The 13,306-nt window shown below is 41.9% G+C and overlaps 1 long non-coding RNA gene across 1 annotated transcript; it reads left to right on the top strand.

Moving 5' to 3' along the window:
* The first annotated feature begins 1,517 nt into the window (after positions 1-1,517).
* LOC131188696 (uncharacterized) lies at positions 1,518-9,496 on the top strand. Its single transcript, XR_009152817.1, has 3 exons — positions 1,518-1,603; positions 3,132-3,330; positions 9,081-9,496. It is a non-coding gene; the product is annotated as an uncharacterized LOC131188696 (long non-coding RNA).
* Positions 9,497-13,306: the final 3,810 nt, after the last annotated feature.

Consider the following 13,306-nt stretch of genomic DNA (forward strand, 5'->3'; position numbering starts at 1 on the left):
GCTTTTAAAAAAAAAAGCCTCTGATGATCATGTGGCTTAGCTGAGATCGTTGGAGCTTCTTAAAAGCATTTTTTCGGCCGAAGAGGTTGTTAAAAAAATGCTTTTAAAAGGCTCCGACAATCCCAGCTGAGTTGCCTGATTGTCAGAGGCTTTTTTTTCTTTTAAAGGGAAAAAAAAAAGGTTTTTAAAAAACCAGCAGCCTCTGACGATCAGGCCAAAGAGGTTGTAGAAAAATGCTTTTAAAAGGCAAAAAATGTTTTTAAAAACCAGCAGCCTCTGACAATCAGGCCAAAGAGGTTGTAAAAAATGCTTTTAAAAGCATTTTTTCGGCCGAAGAGGTTGTTAAAAAAATGCTTTTAAAAGGCTCCGACAATCCCAGCTGAGTTGCCTGATTGTCAGAGGCTTTTTTTTCTTTTAAAGGCAAAAAAAATGTTTTTTAAAAAACCACCAGCCTCTGACGATCAGGCCAAAGAGGTTGTAGAAAAAATGCTTTTAAAAGTAAAAAAAAAAAAAAAAAGTTGGCCATGCCCATCCAGTCACATTACCCCCATCGTCACCAAGCCACGCCCAAAGAACCGGTAGTAACAAATTTTACATTTCACCACTGCTTTTGAACGGTCACTAAATGAACTGTTGTAAGATGAGGTCTATCTGTACTTTGCTCTTCAGAACAATTGCAGTAACAGCAGCTGAAATGGCATCATTTCATTAGCCCGTCTTCCCATTGCAAAGAACAGAGAATGAGCTAGAAAAAAAAGATTCAGATGGCTTGCAGAGTGGAAGGTTTCAGCTAGCAACTTTATCTAGGTTACATACGTTCAGCCGGGACACTCCACAGAACTCACCCTAAAGGACCTTGAATTCGGGTACATCTTCTACTAAACTTATTTTTGCTCATTTTGAAGGCCAGGCACCTTCAAACCTGAAAACAACAACTGATCTAACTCTGGCTAGATCTCTGTGTTTCCATAGTGAATTAGTCTGCCAGAACAACAATACAAATAAAAACTTTTTGTTATATCATTGGTTGTCAAACAGCAGTCCTACTTCAGTGGGGCAGGAAAGTGCTCTAAAGCAGGGGTCTCCAACCTTGGCAACTTTAAGACTTGTGGACTTCAACTCCCAGAGTTCCTCAGCCAGCTTTGCTTTGCTGGCTTAGGGATTCTGGGAGTTGAAGTCCACAAGTCTTAAAGTTGCCAAAGTTGGAGACCCCTGCTCTAAAGCTCAACCATAAAGATAAGAATTGAACACAGGGTATTCATTCTCCCATGTTTGGACTCACCGACACATCGGCTTGGATCCATTATAGCAGGAGGTCTCCAAAACTTGGCAACTTTATTTATTTATTTTATCAAATACATACTAAACAATATATATAAGTATAAGCATGAAATAAACACACAAAATGAATACAACCAAAGGGAACATTAGGACAGAGACGGTAGGCACGCTGGTGCTCTTAAGCACGCCCCTTACAGACCTCTTAGGAATGGGGTGAGGTCAACTCAGGCAGTAGAGAAGCGTGTTATTAGAACACAGAGCCTGCAATTACTGCAGGTTCGAGCCCGGCCCAAGGTTGACTCAGCCTTCCACCCTTTATAAGGTAGGTAAAATGAGGACCCAGATTGTTGGGGGGGCAATAAGTTGACTTTGTAAAAAATATGCAAATAGAATGAGACTATTGCCTTATACATTGTAAGCCACCCTGAGTCTTCGGAGAAGGGCGGGGTATAAATGTAAACAAAAAAAAACAACAACAGTAGACAGTCTTAAGTTAAAGTTTTGGGGATTTTGGGATGAGACCACGGAGTCAGGTAGTGCATTCCAGGCATTAACATCTCTGTTACTGAAGTCATATTTTCTACAATCGAGTGATCACTCGTGGACTGGCTGGGGAATTCTGGGAATTGAAGTCCACAAGTCTTAAAGTTGCCAACTTTGGAGACCCCTGCATTATAGTATAGGTCCGTGATGGCGAAGCTATGGCACATGTGCCAGAGGTAGCATGCAGTGCCCTCTCTGGTGGCAGATGAGCTGTCGCCCCAATTCAGCTTGGCTGCACATCCACGCGCGCCTCCCGCCGGCCAGCTGGTTTTCAGGTCTCTGCCTCGCATGCGCGGGGCAGGGCGCGTATGGGAGTAGATGCACAGGGACTGGTGCGGATGCAGGGGGTCAGCATGTGTGGGGGATGGGGCACATGTGGGGTGCATGGGGGGGCCATGCACACTTGCGGGGGCGGGGCACATGCACGGGCGCAACACCTGTATTTCATTTTGGAGTTTTGCACATGCGTTTTGGGCAGTTGGTCCAGAAAAGGTTAGCCATCACTGGTATAGGTAATCTGTAGAGATTCTCTGTCATCCAGGTCATGGTTGTCCCAAAGGTGCTTTTTCAGGAGGCAACTGGACTTTCTTGTTTTTTCTTTTGAAGACGTTTTGCTTCTCATCTAAAAGCTTCTTCAGCTCTGACTGAAATCCTTCCGTTCCTCACCATTCAGTCAGAGCTGAAGAAGCTTCTTGGATGAGAAGTGAAATGTCTTCAAAGAAAAAACAAGAAAGTCCAGTTGCCTCTTGAAAACCTTTGGGACAGTATAGGTAGTTCTCAACTTACAACCAAAACTGTGATCAGAATTTCCGTTGCTGAGGAACGTAATTGTTAAGTGACTTGTGCCCAATTTTACAACTGTTTTTCCCAGACTAGTTAAACAAATTAACTGCGATAAAATAAATCATGTGGTCATTAAGTGCATCCAGTTTCCCCCATCGATGTTGTTCTTCAGAACCTGACTGGCAAGGTTGCAAATGGCGACACGTGTCCCCAAAGTGCATTGCAACTCTTGTACATGCATGTCACTTGCCATGCACACAGATTTTGATCACATGACTAACAATCGCAAGGCAAGGATCGGTTCTAAGTCACTTTTTTTTCAAAGTTTTCCAAAGCTGTACCTCTGAACAATCACTAAATGTAATTTAGTCTGTAAGTCAAAGATTCGTTTATGTCAAACCACACTTTGCATAACTTCATAACTTCACTGGACGAAATTCTCCTTGCTTGTATCATGCAACGTTGCACAAGTATGTCATCTGATGCATTCTTCTTTTCTTCTTTCCTTGTTTGTCTGAAATTAGATTGAAGGTGATAATCAAGACATGGGGACTTTTTTCATAGTTCATCCGCTTTGCGTAAAAGACTTTTGCCTGTCCTTCGGCGGCATTCTTCTGACATCAGCTATGATGTCACTCTGGATCCGGTTATGCAAAATTTGAGCCAATGGGCACAACTTGGAATATTGAGAGCGCTTATGGCTACGCTTTCCAAATATCACTTGTGAGTCATCGTGAGTGAGTTGGGCAGCTATAATAATTTCTTTCATAAATAAATAATAAATAAAAAGGCTGTCATGAGGCCAGTGCGAGGTTCACCAAATGGTTGCCAGAATGAGCAGGGCCCGGGGGACAAAAAACATTAAACAGAAAATAAACTGGTGAGGCCATTCAGAAAATAAACTGGTGAGGCCATTCAGTTTAGTCTAAACCTCTAGGATATACAATACAGGGTATAGTGGTACCTCAATATTCATCATTAATTGTTTCCGGGAGGTATGATAAGTAGAAAAAATGATGACTACCAAACAATTATGCAGTGAATCACTAGGCAGCTGACATCGACAAGTTCTAGCTTGTGCATTGAATACCAAACAAATGATGAGTATCGGGACAAAATTTTTGCATCAAAATGCATTGAGTACCAAATTCAATGAGTTTCAAAGCAATTGAGTACCAAGGTACCACTGTATTTGTAGTTCAGGGTTGAACCTGGAATTTTTGGTACTCCAATCTTAGTTGTTTGCCCTGGTGCAGGGGTTAAAGTGCAGTATTGCAGGCAAACACTGTCCAAAGTCTGGAGTTCGATCCTGACAGGGCTCAGGGTTGACTCAGCCTTCCCTCCTTCTGAGGTTGGTAAAACGAGGGCCCAGATTGTTGGGGGCAGTATGCTGACACTGCAAACTGCCCATAGAGCATTGCAAAGAATGGAATTGTATGTAAGTTTAAATGCTATTGCTATCTAATGAATGTTTCATGACCCACTGATGGAGCACTGATCATTATTTGATTGAGTACAGACTGATGATGTTACCTACTTGGGTCATGAAACATCTGTACAAGCAGCCAAACTCAGAGGGCACCAAAGACTCCACATTTCTAGAATGTCATCTAATACCCCAGCTAACTTGTTTCTTTTCTTTTTCTGAGCAAGTGAACACATTTCAGAATTCTGCTTTTATTTTGTACAATTCCGGGAACCTCTGGTATGGGGTTATGATGGTAGTACATATCTTTTTGTTTTACAAGGTGCCCGGTTTTGCTTTTTTTCATTCAAAGTCCAGGTAGTCCTCAATGTACAGTAATTCATTTAACAACCGTTCAAAATTAATTAATACTGGGGGGAAAAATGACTTAAAACCAGATGCCCCTTGCATCTAAGACTGTTAATAATAATAATAATAATAATATTTTAATTTGTATACCGCCCTTCTCCCGAAGGACTCAGGGCGGTGAACAGGCAGATAAAATATAAATACACACAATAATTAAAAACATCCCTTAAAAAACTAATTTAAATGCCCAAAATGTTAAAAAACGTACTCCCCCGTAAAATCACAAAATTTTAAAAACCCATCCAATAAAAATAAAAATCAGGCTAGTCCAGCCATACGAAATGATGTTGCAGCATCCCCATGGTCACATGATCAGAATTTGGGCACTTGGCAACTGGCATGTATTCACAATGGTTGCAGCATCCTGGAGTCACATGATTGTCATTTGTGACCTTCCCTGCCAGGTGCCGACAAACAAAATCAGTGGGGAAAGCCGGATTCGTTTAACAACCGCATGATTCACTTAAAGCGGGGGTCTGCAAACTTGGCTCTTTTAAAACTTGTGCACTTCAACTCCCAGAGTTGAACTCTGGAAGTTGAAGTCCACAAGTCTTAAAAGAGCCAAGTTTGCAGACCCCTGACTTAAAGAATGCAAGGACTCACTTAACAACTGGGCAGAAAAGGTATGTAAAACTGAGTGCAACCCACTTAACAACCACCTTGCTTAGCAACAAAAATTCGGCCACCAATTGTGGTCTTAAGATAAGGACTATCTCTACCTTAAAACTATGAAGTACCAAAGACGACATTTGTCAACGTATAGTATTACCAACGCAGAGAATGAGGTCCTTTTCAACATTTCTGTGTGCGTATATCTATTAGTGAAGGGACATGGTGGCTTAGTGGGTAAGACACTGAGCTTGTTGATCAAAAGGTCGGCAGTTCAGCAGTTCGAATCCCTAGTGCCACGAAACAGGGTGAGCTCCCGTTACTTGTCCCAGCTTCTGCCAACCTAGCAGTTCAAAAGCACATAAAAAATGCAAGTAGAAAAATAGGGACCACCTTTGGTGGGAAGGTAACAGCGTTCCGTGCGCTTTTGGTGTTGAGTCATGCTGGCCACATGAACATGGAGACGTTTGGACAGCGCTGGCTCTTCGGCTTTGAAACGGAGATGAGCACCACCTCCTACAATCGGGAACGACTAACACGTATGTGCGAGGGGAACCTTTACCTTTATGTCTATTAGTGGGAGATTCAATGTGATCTATTGGGGAAGGTGCTCAGCTAAAAAGATGGAGACCCAGATTCTAGATTTTTTCCCTTCAGCACAGAAGGCGTCTGGGTGACCTTGATCCAGTTCCTCTTTCTCAAGCAACTGAAAAACAAACTCCTTGTTGAATTTTGATGTCTTCCCCATGTGAATTATGCAAACAGAATGCAAACAGGCAGGTGTTGCAACTAAGTGGGACAAAAGCTAAGAACAATTAATCAATGGAACGCTTAGCTCTGGAAGTTGTAAATACATCACTGGAAGTTTTCAAGAAGAGACTGGACCAGTGGTGAAATCCAAAAATTTTTTACTACCAGTTCTGTGGGCATGACTTGATGGGCGTGGCAGGGGAAGGATACTGCAAAATTTCCCTTCTCACCCCACTCCAGGGGGAAGGATACTGCAAAATTCCCATTCCCACCCCACTCTGGGGCCAGCCAGAGGTGGTATTTGCCGGTTTTCTGAATTACTCACAATTTCTGCTACCGGTTCTCCAGAACCTGTCAGAACCTGCTGGATTTCACCCCTGGATCTGACACCATTTGTCCCGAATTACATAGGGTCTCCTTCTTGAGCAGGGGGTTGGACTAGAAGACCTTCAAGGTCCCGTCCAATCCTACTATTCTATGTTCAAAGAACAACCATCTTCCCTTCCTCCTCAGATACAGGTAGTCCCTGACTTACAACAGTTTGGTTACTGACCATTCAAAGTTACAACAGCATTGAAAAAGATGACATGATGATTTTTCACACTTACAACTATTGTGGAAGCCCCATGGTCAGGTGATCAAAATTCAGTTGCTTGCTAACTGATTCACATTTATGACGGTTGCAGTGCCCCTGGGGTCACGTGATCCCCTTTTGCGACCTTCTGGCAAGCAAAGCCAATGGGGAAGCCAAATTCACTTAACAACCGTGTTACTAATTTAACAACTGCAGTGATTCGCTTAACAACTGTGGCAAGGAAGATCGTAAAATGGGGGCAAAACTCACTTAATAAATGTCTCACTTAGCAACATAAATTTGGGGCTCAGTTATGGTTGTCAGTCCATGACTAGCTATATATGTATGGAGTTCCAACATCTGAGTATGAAATATTGAATTGCTTATTGTAGGTATTATCAAGTCTTAAGCACTTTTATGCAGCTTATTCTTCCATAATTTGTTTTGTCTTGTCTGCATTTTACCCTGCTTTTGGATTACTCTTTTTAGGTAAGGTCACTAAAATGCAAAATATAAAAAAAGAGACAGCATGGGGTATTTTGAATGAAGTCAGCTGTCTTTGCAATAAGTTATTAAGAAAATATACCTTCCTCCTTCCAATACAAACGAGAAATCATTATTACTTTGATATTGCCACAGTTTCCAAGGACAATTAACTATTCTTTTGTATTTATTTATTAGTTACTTGATTTCCATAGGCGCCCATTTCAGCAAATGACTCTTTAACAATTCATTCCAGGCCAAAGCCAATGATATGACTAAGGGATATTGCAGCCACATAGACTTCGAACTTTTTTTAAAACGTAATTTGCAGACAAGTGCTTAACCCTTAACCTAAATAATCTTGAGTTTTATCCCAGTTTTCTTATAGCAGATAACACAGGGAAGAAGACTATAGAATACAGTATAACAGAGTTGGAAGGGACCTTGGAGGTCTTCCAGACCAACCCCCTGCTGAAGCAGGAAATCTATATCATTCCAGACAGTGGTGGGATTCAAAAAATTTTACTACTCGTTCTGTGGGCGTGGCTTGGTTGGCATGACATGGCATGGCATGGGCGTGGCAGGGGAAGGATACTGCAAAATCCCCATTTCCTCCCGATCAGCTGGGACTTGGGAGGCAGAGAATAGATGGGGCGGGGCCAGTCATAGGTGGTATTTACCGGATCTCCAAACTATTTATTTATTTATTTATTTATTTATTTATTTATCATATTTATATACCGCCCTATCTCCCTAGGGACTCAGGGCGGTTCACAGGCAAATAAAAATACATATAAATACAGAATAAAATAACAGTTAAAAAGCTTATTCTACGTGGCCCAATTTTTTAAAAAACCATATAAATAATAAAACCCATTAAAACCAATATAAAATTTAAAATCTACTCCAGTCCTGCACAAATAAATAGATGTGTTTTAAGCTCGCGGCGGAAGGTTCGGAGGTCCAGAAGTTGACGAAGTCCTGGGGGGAGTTCGTTCCAGAGGGTGGGAGCCCCCACAGAGAAGGCCCTTCCCCTGGGTGTCGCCAGACGGCACTGCCTAGCTGACGGCACCCTGAGGAGTCCCTCTCTGTGAGAGCGCACGGGTCGGTGAGAGGTATTCGGTCGCTATTCAAAACTTCCACTACCAGTTCTCCAGAACTGGTCAGAACCTGCTGAATACCACCTCTGATTCCAGACAAATGGCTGTCCAGTGTCTACTTGAAAATCTCTAGTGACAGAGCACCCACAACTCCTGGAGACAAGCCATTCCACTAATGGTTCTCACTGTCAGGAAATTCCTCCGAACTTCCAGGTTGGTTTTCTCTCTAACCAGCTTCCACCCATTGCTTCTTATCCTGCCTTCAAGTGCTTTGGAAAATTGGTCGACCCCGCCCCCCTCTTCTTTGTGACAGCCCCTCAAATATTATAATAGCATGTCATCTCTCATCATTCTGTTCATTAGACTAGACCAGGCATCGGCAACCTTAAACACTCAAGAGAGCCACTTGGATCCATTTCCCACAGAAAAGAAAACACCGGGAGCCACAAAATTCTTCCCATGCCTGACTATTTCCTGAGTGGCCACAAAATTAGCATATGTAGTTGAATTAAAGATTCTGTTTTCTTCTGAAACTTTTCTTTTCTTGGATTTATCCATGCTTGGCCTACCGGGGGTCGAAAAACTTAATAAATTGTGCGTCGGAGGGTATCACACATTGGCAGTTGTGACGCATATTTTGAGCGACAAGGAATCGCAACAGAGGGATGAAAGCGCCACATGCGGCTCCAGTACCGCAGGTTGCTGACTCCTGGACTAGACAATACCCAGTTCCTGAAACTGTTTATTGTTTGTTTTAGCCTCCGGGCCCATAATCATTTAAATAATTTTTAGAAACCTCAGTATTTACAAAAAGGGGAACATTTGGTTCCTCCTCTTCCAATGCATACTGAACAAAACAAAGGAGTGAGTACACACATACTACGTACATGCACAGAATGAGGAAGTTGCAAATTGTATGAATTGCCACCAAAAAATGTGCTTGGGTACAATGGGTTTGCTTAACTACCTCAACATTCACATGATTGCAAAAAAAGATAAAATCGGGTGCAGTCCCATGGTGAAGTACTTAACAACCGCCATGACTTACGACCATAATTCAGACCTCATTTACCGTCATAAGTGGAGGACTACCTGTATTCAGTTCCTTAATGCCTCTTCACAGGACTTCTTGTCTACGGATTCCCAACTGTATTGCTGTGAAAATATTTGCAGATCCCTCGCATCCTGGACATAAACTGTTTCAACTCCTACCCTCAAAACGACGCTATAGAGCACTGCACACCAGAACAACTAGACACAAGAACAGTTTCTTCCTGAACGCCATCACTCTGCTAAACAAATAATTCCCTCAACACTGTCAGACTATTTACTGAATCTGCACTACTATTAATCGTTTCATAGTTCCCATCACCAATCTCTTTCCACTTATGACTGTATGACTATAACTTGTTGCTGGCAATCCTTATGATTTATATTGATATATTGACCATCATTTGTGTTGTAAATGTTGTACCTTGATGAAGGTATCTTTTCTTTTATGTACACTGAGAGCATATGCACCAAGACAAATTCCTTGTGTGTCCAATCACACTTGGCCAATAAAAAAAAAATCTATTCTAAATTCTATTCTATTCTTTCAAACGGTTCTTTCAAAATAGCTTTTTTACAAAAGAGATATCTTAGAATAATCAGCCAAAGGTCACTGCAGATAAAGTGCAATCCATGTGTTTGGGAGACAAACATAGTCACGGTTCTCTGCTAAAACAGCCTGTGAAATACAAACAAATATAAAGGATTTCTTCTTTTTTTTAACCAGCTGTTTATTACAGCTGCACAGAATTTCACACTTCTTGGCAGGGCTGCTACCATAAAGAGCCTTGGGAACTTGCAAATTTATGTAATCTTGAGCGAAAAGGGAATTAAAACAAAACACTCACTTTAAAAATATCTATTGAAAGCCCTTGGAGCACAGTTGCTAAATTCTGGGTAAAGCTGCAAAAGGCAGCCGATCGATTTGCTTATCACCGTTTCAGAATGAACTTCAGAACTGAAAAACATTCTAGCTTTCCAATTAAAATAAACCCTAAAATTTTTCAAATTTTAGACTGCATTTTTCCCCCCAGAGGGTCTTATTCCGCTTTGCCCGCTAATGTCAGTTTGAAAAATAAGAACTCTCAAAAGTTCACTGGAAGACACAAATCCAGGGGGGCAAAAAGACATGAACATTTTACAATCTCCCATCTTTCCTACTGTTAATAAATGACCAGCTACAGTTGTAGATCCAGGGCAAAGAGCTTGTAAACTGGGGGTTGAGGGCGGATGGAAATACTGGCTGGGAACAAATCCAGTGATTTTCCATTCTGCCCATATTATTTGGAAAGAGGCGAATGGATACTTTAGCTAGCGGGTGGGTTAGCATTTGACCTCAACAGTCAAACCAAATAGGCATTTTCATTTTAACCCAATCATAAAAATGTTAGCGCTTTGAAGATGTAAATATTTTGTAACTGATATGTCGACCTGCTGATTAATATCTTCTGAATACTATAATTTGCAAACATGAATGGACACGTGTGATCTTTCTAGCATTGGGAAAGATTTGTTAATAGGATTGCTTTCCTTCCCATTTTAAAAGTTTAATTTCAGTCTCCCTCTGAAAGAAATGACTCGTCTTGGGCTGCTTCTGCTGTAGAAAAACTTTCCTAGAAAAACTTGGTTTCTATTAAAGGGTCTACATCCTGTTCTTCCCCTACAGAAATGGAGAAGTCCTGCATTGGTAAAGGTAATCTCAACTTACAACCACAGAAATCTGGAATCAGAATTTCTGATCGCTAAGCAATGTGTCATAAGTCAGTTGAACCTGATTTTACAAACTTATAATCATTAAGCAAATCACCGTGGTCATTCAGTGAATCACATGGTTGTTATGTGAATATATCTTCCCCATTGACATTGCTCGTCAGAAGCCTTCTGGGAAGGTTGCAAACCTTGTGACTCCAGCACATTGCAACTGTCATAAGTACATGCCAGTTGCCAACCACCGGAATTTTGATCATGTGGCAATAAGGAACACTGTGACCGGTACTGAAAATATCACACCAGATGCCAGATACATGGCACACCTGACACTACTTCTGAATGAGCTGCATTGGTTACCAAAGTACCATTTATTAGAGCCTTGGTGGCACTGCGGTTAAAGAGCAGTATTGCAGTCAAACCCTGCCCTCAGCCTGGAGTTCGATTCTGATTGGCTCAAGGTCGACTCAGCCTTCCATCCTTCCAATGTTGATAAAATGAAGACCCAGATTGAATGGGGCAATAGAGAAATTATTCTTCTACAATGTAAACTGCCTAGATGGTGCTCTAAAGTGCTATGGGGCAGTATATAAGCCTAAATGCTATTGCTATGCTATTGCCACCAGTGTGTTTCCGGGTGCAATTCAACATCCTAGTGGTTAGCATGTAGTATTGCAGGCTAATTCTGCCAACTGTCAGCAGTTCCAATTCTCACTGGCTCAGAGTTGAGCCTTCTATCCTTCCCAAGTCAGTAAAATGAGGATCCAGATTGTTGGGAGCAGCACTGTGAAGCGGTATATTAGCCTGAGTGCTATTGCTGGTGATTACCTTTAAAGCCCTACATGGCTTGGGATTGGCGTACCTGAGGGATTGCCTTTTCCCAAGAGTTTCTATCCATCCAACCTGTAGGTAGTAGGAAACTCAGTCAATGTAAAAACAAACAAACTGTATTAGTACAGCTGAGAATTAATTCATTCTCAGCATAGTCCAAACTAAATTAAAGCAAATTCCTCCCAACACAATAATTCAGCCTTATCACCAACCTTGGTCCAATTAGGCAAACTGCCAAAGGCCTTTCTTGGCAAAAGTTCAGAAGACCCCGATACAAAACAAATGCAACATGACAAAGCTATCAACGTTGTTTTCCGGCAAAGAGCCCAAATGCCGTTGCTGGTCTTTTAAGCCTTATAGGAGGGGCCAATCATCTCTTGGCCCTACTCCTGAGTTGTCTTCTCTGCTTGAGCTGCTCTTGCCTTCTGGCAGCTCTTCTCAATGTGCATTAGGAACCGGCTCCTCCTGTTCCTCTGCCTCACTACTGTCAGCCTCTGGAGGCTCTGGAGTCCGTACATCACTCCCAGATGACCCTGGCCCCACCTCTGCCTCCAATGCAGAGGCCTCATCCGGGCCTTCCCCAGCCTCCAGGACTGGCCCATGTTCTTCCTCAGCCTCATCGCTGTCTGACGCCATTGCCAGCTCCGCAGGCTGCTCGCGGACCACAACACAACCAGGTCAAGCTGAATGGGGAAGCCGCAGATCCCATCAGCCAAACAGTGTCGGCTGGCAGTGACCAGAAAACAAGTTTTTTTCTGCAGTGGTCCCTGCTCTATGAAACATCCTCCCTTCAGATATCAGAATATGCCCAACCCTCTTAGCCTTTCATAAGGCCCTAAAAACCAGACTTTTTCCACTCTTGCCTGGGGTACTGAATGTATTAAGGGCCTGTTTCTTAACTATATTGCTAACTGGGGAAGTATCTTGCTCCTAGACATAGTTAAAATATTTAGTATTTTATTGTTTAAAAATGTTTTTAGCACTTTTAATTATAATTTCTTTTTCTGTTTGAACTGTAAGCCACCCAGAGTCATTAACTGTGATGAGCAGCTATAGGAAATAACTAACTAAAGAAATATAGAAAACTGCAAAAATATGGATTACCATCAGATGGCAGCAAAAAGACACAGAAAGGCTCAGCCCTTGCAGTGACTCAGAATTTTGCAGCCTGAGATACTCTATAGGCCAAGGGTCTCCAACCTTGGCAGCTTTAAGACTTGCGGACTTCAACTCCCAGAGTTCCTCAGCCAGAATTCTGGGAGTTGAAGTCCACAAGTCTTAAAGCTGCCAAGGTTGGAGACCCCTGCTATAGGCAGTCCTTAATTTATGACTATAATTGGGACTGGATTGTCCATCAATAAGCAATGTGATTGTTAAATGAGTTGGACCTAATTTTACGATATTTTTGTTTTTTTGCTGTGAACATTAAACAAATCAAAACAGTCATTAAGCAAATTTGACTTGCCCCATTAACTTTACTGAAAAGCTGCTGGGAAGGTCACAAATGTTGATTATGTGACCTTGGTACTCTGCAATCATCATAAATAATACAAGGTGGTTTCTCCAAGCACTCGAATTTTGACTGGTCATAAGTCACTTCTTTCAGCACCATTGTAACTTCAAGCGGTCATTAAATAAATGATCATATGTTGAGGCATACCAATGGGTGAAGGAGAAAAAGTTCAGGCAAGACAGAATCATGGGATAAGAAAATTCTAACACTGCTTGTGGATTTAAGCCAAGCTGCAGATCTTTTTATAG

This window comes from Ahaetulla prasina, chromosome 1 (assembly GCF_028640845.1).
Source record: "Ahaetulla prasina isolate Xishuangbanna chromosome 1, ASM2864084v1, whole genome shotgun sequence".
Classification (NCBI taxonomy): domain Eukaryota; kingdom Metazoa; phylum Chordata; class Lepidosauria; order Squamata; family Colubridae; genus Ahaetulla; species Ahaetulla prasina.